Genomic DNA, 7,712 nt, shown 5'->3' on the forward strand with positions numbered 1-7,712 from the left:
TTTTCGTGAAAATTTCATAAAATGTGGATCTAACTACTCAGTTTTAAAGCAATTCAGTTGAATCTTGGCACATGTGATCGCAAGCGACCTTTTTCTTGAGTGGTTAGTGAGTTGACATGGCAACAGCAGTTCTTTTTTATACAAATCATGCAATATGTTGTGAATTGAGCTGCTCTCAGTTCTTGAGCATTTGATTAAGAATTTGGGACAGATTATTGCGGATTGGCAGAATATGTTATTGTGCAGGATAGACATTATTGACTCTGTTTTTGAGCATTTGACTTGAAATTTAGCACATGTGACCACTGCAGTATGTGTAAACAGTATCTTATGTCACTGTCGAACAATATGTTGCCATGGGAACAACACTTTTTGATAAGAATTGTACAAATTACTAGTGGACTTACCTAACTCCCTCAGTTTTTGAGCATTTGACATGAGAATTGGTGCATGTGACCATTGTAAATTTTTGATGTGCAAAACACATCTTTCATCAAAGCTATATAGCAATAATGTGTTGGCATGGTAACAGCATTTGGTAATAAAGCATACCAAAATATTGTGAATTGAGCTCCCTCAGTCTTTTTTTTAAGCATTTTACTTTGGCTTGTGTGACCATTTGATGCTGTGAAGATGTGCAAACTGCATGTTTCTTCTTTGTTTCCAATGTGTTTCGTCGTAACAGCATTTTTTAAATGAAAATCCTACAAATTTACTTAGCTAACTCCCGTAGTTTTTGAGCATTTGACATGAAATTTGGCACATCTCGCTGTTGTACATGAGCAAACTGCACCTTTCATCTTTTGTCAATGGTAAGTGATGCATTGCAATTCAACAACATCTTTCTGTAAAAAGCAAACAAAAAATACTACAGATTGACGTAACTCTCTCAGTTTTTGAGCATTTGATTTGAAATTATTCGGCCCTTGTGACCACTGTAGTCTTTAGATGAGCAAAACACATCTTTCGTTAATGTGTAATGATGCATTGCCATGGTTACAACATTTTTTTTCCAATAAAGTATATTCAAAAATATTGTGGATTGAGCTAACTCCCTCAATTTTTGAACATTTAAGATTTGCACATGTAACCACTTTAATTTTGAGATGTGCAAACACAAATCTTTTTTTAATGTTGAACAATGTATTGCAAATTGATTACATTCAGTGATGCTTTAAGTGTTATTCTGAAAGCAAATGAAAATTCTGTCACAATTATGGTTCACAGTTTTCATGGTAGACATTTTTCATTTCCTTTATTCGGTTGCATTATCAACTGATATGATCTGAACTTCTTATCCACTCTGCGTTTCTCATTCACAAGCACTGACTACCGTCTTCGGGGTTTACAGCCAAACAAGCTTGCTTTTCTGAAGGTCCTGTCACACTTCCCTTTGTACAACCCGAACAGTTATAATTATAATTCCTTATGTATGTACAATGTGTGATATTCTTTTGTTTGTTTATCATTGACAAGGTGCAAGAATTTGTGCCACAGTATTATTTTTGATGGACACTTTTGTAACTTGATATGAAAAGTATGATATAAATTGAAACTGAAACTGAAAATTTCTAACATTTCCTATAATATGCAGTCATTTTTTATTCGTCCCTTCTTACAAATGTGTATATCTTTACTTAAAGGCATAATTTACCATTTGCAGATGAAACAAAAACCCAACATTAATGCTTTAAAATAGTTCTAAAATGTGAGTTAGGGATAGAAACAACCACTGTAAAAATTTAAATCCGTATAATCGATGTTAAATATTGTTAAATACACAAAATGTGAACAATAGTTATAATAAGAATGCTTCCAGACTAAACCGTATACAGTTATGGTTTATTGAGAGAAATGCTGATATCTCCTCATATTTTAGGCTTTATTGCAAAAATTTTACATGGTTGGATGTTTTGTGATACAACAGACCTACACATATGCATCAAATGTGATATCTTGAACATTTTTGAAATCACTTTTATGTAATTCTTTTTGTTTTTCATTTCTTCTTATTAACCAAGGTTGTATCATCATTTCCTTATGTTTGGTCACATCTTATCATTTTATCTTTTATTCCATCATCATTCTTTTTTTTTTTTACTTGACTTTTCCCTTTCATCTTTTCTTCTATCCTTCTCCATGTATCTTATTCTTCTTCCTCTTCTCTTCCTGTCTTGTGCTTTTGTTGTTGTTGTTCAGATCTTTCTCTCGAATTTCCTTGAGTTTTTCTGCAGCTGTGATATGTTGAGCTGATGTGACATTATGCGTGAGAAATTTGTTGTGACATAATGCGTCACGAGACGAAACGTGACGTCATACGTGAGAAAAGTTGCGACAAGTCGCGTCGATGTGACATTATTTGATTTGATATTTGATTTCATTTATTTATTTTCTGTCGTATGGCATCACTGAATTACAATTCTTTTTTAGCAACATAATCAAGCATGATATGCACATATACATTATGATACTGTAGCTACTTTCTACCATGTCAACAATTCTCATTACACCTATATATCTGTGACATAATCCCAGTACATGTGTTATGAATTACCACACGGGACGGTTGCCAATAATAAGCTATAAGCTTGACCCTTTGGCAACCGATGCGTCGCTGCAGGGAGGTGAGATTTGTATCAGTATCAATCCCTTCTTCAGTCGCCCATTTCATTTCAGCTACAAATGACAACACAACAACGACATCAAATGAACTTCGAGTGAATCTGAAAGTGAAATGATCCAGACCAATTTCATTGTATGACACTTGTTATTTGAATACTGTAAAACGATGAATGTTTTTGCGTGTTGTAATCGGTCGCTTTGGTGGGTCACAGAGGAGGATCGGCAGTCACCGGGATGTCGCTCAATGAAGCATGAGCGTCATCATCTGTATAACGCCCTCAACGCCTACAGTGTTGCATTGTATCTCGATGTTGTACAAGTATTTTGTTTCTTCTTTTTTTTTTTTTCTTTTTTTTTCAGGGGGGAAGGGGTATCTTTGGAATGTTCTGCTTGCCTGATCTGTCTGTGTTTTGTTTCCTTTTCTTGCTTTCCTTTCTTTGTTTTCATTGTTATGTATTGTTGTCGTCTAGATTTATCGGTCTAATAATGTTCTTCTTAATGTTACAGAAAGAGTATTGGTGGAACTAATATCGTTGTCTCTTTACCGCACACGTTTAGGCTGCTACCTCACATGTATACACTTGTGATTGGATTGCGTGTGATTTTTTCCCCCGATGAGTGTGAGTTCACTGAGATTACTATAACCATGGACCTACATGACTGGGGACATCTACATAAGTAATCATTATGACTTTACCCTGTCAAATATCAACAACACATCGCATCGTCAAACTTTCTTTAGAATCAACTTATACACACGCATCAGCAGGAAACCCCGAGCTCCCAGTATCGTGCCTGGTGCTGCTAAAACTGTGCCATGACTAATCAGCGGATCACGGCTTGGAGGGCTCCCTCCCCTGTGATTTCTCAGCAGTCGTGACTTGCGGTCATGTCACGTGCGTCTATGGGCAAAGGGGTTACGCTTTCGGCACTACTTCGTCTACCGAGGGGGAACTTGCGAGCTTCACTCTTTGTAGGGTTATCCGGGCAATGCGAAACTACCCCCTCCCCCTAAAAAATTCATCGTTTATCAGACATGATTATGAATTAATTGGCGCAATGGTGCACGTTGTATTGCAATAATTCTGCCAGTTATTTCATCGGGTATATTGGTGCAAGTTAACATATTATTATGGTCCATTTTATATGGTTGATTTCGGATTCTCACTTTTGAATTTCAATGACGATTATCGTCCTTTCGTCCGAGATACTACAGATAGACCTATATTACGTTCAGGCTAATCATCATGAGTTGCGAGTTTATTTAGTCCAGAATGGTCCATGACAGACCGTAATTATTATGAACTACAAACGGTCATTCGTTATAATACAGTGAATGAATGATGTCAGAACACTGATAAACTACCGCAATGTACGAAGTCGTTGATATGCTGCACGACCATTCACTCTATAGCCAAACGATTTATGTCACGTGACCATACACTCTATAACCAAACAATTTATGTCTCGTGATGCCTGTTCATCCCAAATTTTGATTTGCCAGTAGATCATGTTATAAAATGTAGCCTAACCATGCACGTAATAAGAGAGTCCTGCTAAATTCTCTTTCGGTCGTGATTTGATATCATTCCGTTAGGACCTCCTTGTTGTTATAACATTTGATATCAAGATGTTATTGGAACTGAATGTTCATGTTGCAACTGTAAAAGTGATGGTCCGAAAAGTAACTCTAATGCAGAGGATTAAGGTTTAAATCTCTAAATATAAGAAAGCATGCATATTTCTGTATTAAACTCCATTCTTGTCTTGAACATGAAAAGGTTCCGACCCCCCCCCCCCCACACACACACGCATACACACAAAAGAAGACGAAACAACTCACAAAAAGAGAGGATAGCTATTCGTGTCTTATTGACAGAAAAATAAAGAGCCATGTGGCCCAAAGATCATCCGATGCAAAGAAGAAAATAAATCAGGCGATATCAAGTTTGATCGCAAAATGAGTTCATAATCGTCAATTTGAGATACATGTATTTGCAATTAAACCTACAAAGAAAACAAAATATGTGATATTTTTAATCGTAGCTTCTAGACATTCCTTAATATGCAACAACTGAGGTATTAGTTTGAAAGGTCTGATAATATTTTAAAATGCCGCTTAACCGGTTTTCGGATCAAATTTTTCAGATGTAGATGAAAACATTAGACCCCATATTGTGTGCTAAGTAAGTGTGCTGCTGGTAGGTATCAATTTGTCTGCCTCTGTGTTTTTCCCAGACTTTCTTTGGGGCGATGTAACGACGAAAAAAAAAAAATGCTTAAAAATCATTCGGCATTCCTCCTGTTCTTATCATTGTACCAATTGTGAGAAAGGCGTGAATGTTGTAAACGATTGGCTGAAATTGGCTCATTAGGACAATGGCCATGCACTATTAAAGCAATATTCTTATGGCATCGCTTAGTGTGTACATGAAAATGGCACGTTGTCGCGTGTATGAGTCCATCACAAAACGTGACGCGTTAACGGTTTAATAACCGCAAGACCTTCACACTTCCTTGCCTGGCTATTACGCTTCGACGACAGAACGCCTTTATTCTGATCAAACCCGAACATCCATCCTATACTGCAGTTAAGCTGGGAGCGTCTCGCCGCCTGTTATAGGTAAAATGAAAGAGTAATATCATCCCAAAATTAGAATCACGAGCTATCAACCTCGACGTACGAAACGCCGTCACCCCGTCCCTCATGCCTCGTTAATCCGCCATGATGGTGTCAACACTCAAGACAGTGACGAAGGTTTGTCTTATTAGTTAAAGACGCCCGTCACTCGGGAATAGAGGTTCTCTCCCTTGCTCCAGCACGTTCTGTGGTAACGTGTCCCGTTGAAGATGCTCAAAGAATTAATGATGGCAATGAATTTGCCATTCAGACTTAAAGTCGCAGCAACATTTCAAACAGACACAAAAACAAAACAAACAACAGACAGATTTGTGAAACATTTCGATGAAAGTTCGTTGGATATCGGACAGTCCGTAAAAACCGGTGGAGTTTTCGATTTTCTAAGTATTAGTCTATCAATCTTCTACCCTTTCTATAGTTGACATCTAGAACAACTGATGACGTCATAGTAATAGAACTCTTTGTAAAAGAAGAAGCTCCCAAAAAATCTTCATTAATATGAAAGGTGCGCATCAATTCTTTTGAAAAGTTACTGAGATATCTTGTATGTGAAGACAAATAATATGATCAATGCTTTCTGATGGGAGAGAAGCGAGGTTAAATGCTTTTTAGGGTAGGCCTACTAGTCATATTTTAGGCCCTGATGAAAGGTCACCTTTTCTTTATAACGTATTGTTCTTTTACTCCCGTGACGTCATGTGTTCCTGTAGATTTTCCATCTACAGAGGGCGGCACATACAAAAAAAAACCTTAAAATTTCACAACTCCGACTTTTCCCAAACTGTCTCTGATGTGATTCACAAGTTCGTGTTTTTTGTTTTGTGTTGTTTTTCATTTTGCTAAATTCACTGAATCCAATAGCATTTTTCTTATGTTTGGAGTAGTGCCCCTTTAAGACTGATTGTGTCCCGGCTGGGGGCACGAAGCAAGACGTCTTGGCCTTATACTTCTCAGCACCTCATTATAATGTGCGCGTGGCAAGCGAGCGAGGGCAGCGTGGCATTCTCATCATCACCCGCGCGTTTGGGTTTAAGGGGCTTTACGAACAAATCAATGTCACGTGAAATGGAAGTGACATTCTTCCAAAGTGGTGGACCGGTGGAGGTGTTGCACTGTCTTTCTGGGGGTGTTTTATAAAGATTTGAAGTCGATCTTAAAAGTTAAGATCCACTTAAAATTAATATAATATTACTGGTTTCCCTGTTCAGTTTTGGCAGTCTTTCAGAATCTACTTTAAAGAGAAAAATCACTTCTTCTGTTTTGTTGCTGCATGAAAAAAAAAGCCTCCAAAATTTTAATTTCTATCAGGAAGTTTAGAATATCACTGACAAACAGCACACCACAATTTTAAGTTGATCCACACTTCTAAGATCGACTTAGATTCTTGGTGAAACAGCCCGGCCCTCCCCCCTGTGGCAATGGTACAAATGATGGGCACACTTTCTTTTGCTTTATGCTCATAGTACTTCTCACATCCAGGTCTCGTCGTTCACAAGGTAGAGTCCAAACTATTGCTTTTAGCCACCCAGTGTGCGATACATCTCACAACCTTATGTCGGAAATTATTCGGGGAAATGTACAGGTGCGAATCTTCATATTATTTCAAAATGCTGACAATATAGTTTTCACACGTTGTGGGATATTCGAGGCATAATCTAATCATTCTGTAAAATTCTGTTTCTCCAATCTGAGAAAGTGATTCTTAGAACACATGCAAACACACAAGTGAAGGAACAACATTCATTATGTATTGGGATTGTTTGGGTTTTGTTTTCGTTTTTTGCTTTTTGTTTTGTTTTTGCTTTTTTTAGTTGTTTTTTTTTTTCATTGGGAAACAAACAGAAGAAAGGTGGATTGACCAATCAAGTGCCAGCTTCGAAATTCCTGAAGGAGAACGTTGACCAATTAGAGAAGTTTATTTAGTCAGGATTGTCTTCTGAAGGCTTCTGGCTATGCAATCGGACATAAAACTGCTTATATAATGTGTTGATATTCTTTGGGTTGTTTTCTTTTTTAACCCAGTTCGCCTAATCCACACAGCACATTGAATATGAGTGCATGAGTGTGTGTGTGTGTGTGTGTGTGTGTGTGTGTGTGTGTGTGTGTGTTATTCATTGTATTGAGTAAGACATCATTATCCATTATCATATGACACTTTTTTCTGTTGCTGTGAGATAAAACGTTTCTTACCCGTCATGACTAATTTGATGTATTTATAGAAGAGACCATTTTACTTAATCGTGGAGTCGCTAAGAGTGCGAGCTATAATAAAAATACATGTAGGCCTATAACACAAGAGATTCCGAGTTAGAATCCGGTCAAGTCCTTATATATATATATATATATATATATATATATATATATATATATATATATATATATATATATACGTCCCTGTACATTATAAGGTTTACCCAAATTCCTCTCGTCCCAGGCGTAAAATGGGTGC

Source organism: Diadema setosum, chromosome 4 (genome assembly GCF_964275005.1).
Source record: "Diadema setosum chromosome 4, eeDiaSeto1, whole genome shotgun sequence".
In the NCBI taxonomy this organism is placed as follows: Eukaryota; Metazoa; Echinodermata; class Echinoidea; order Diadematoida; family Diadematidae; genus Diadema; species Diadema setosum.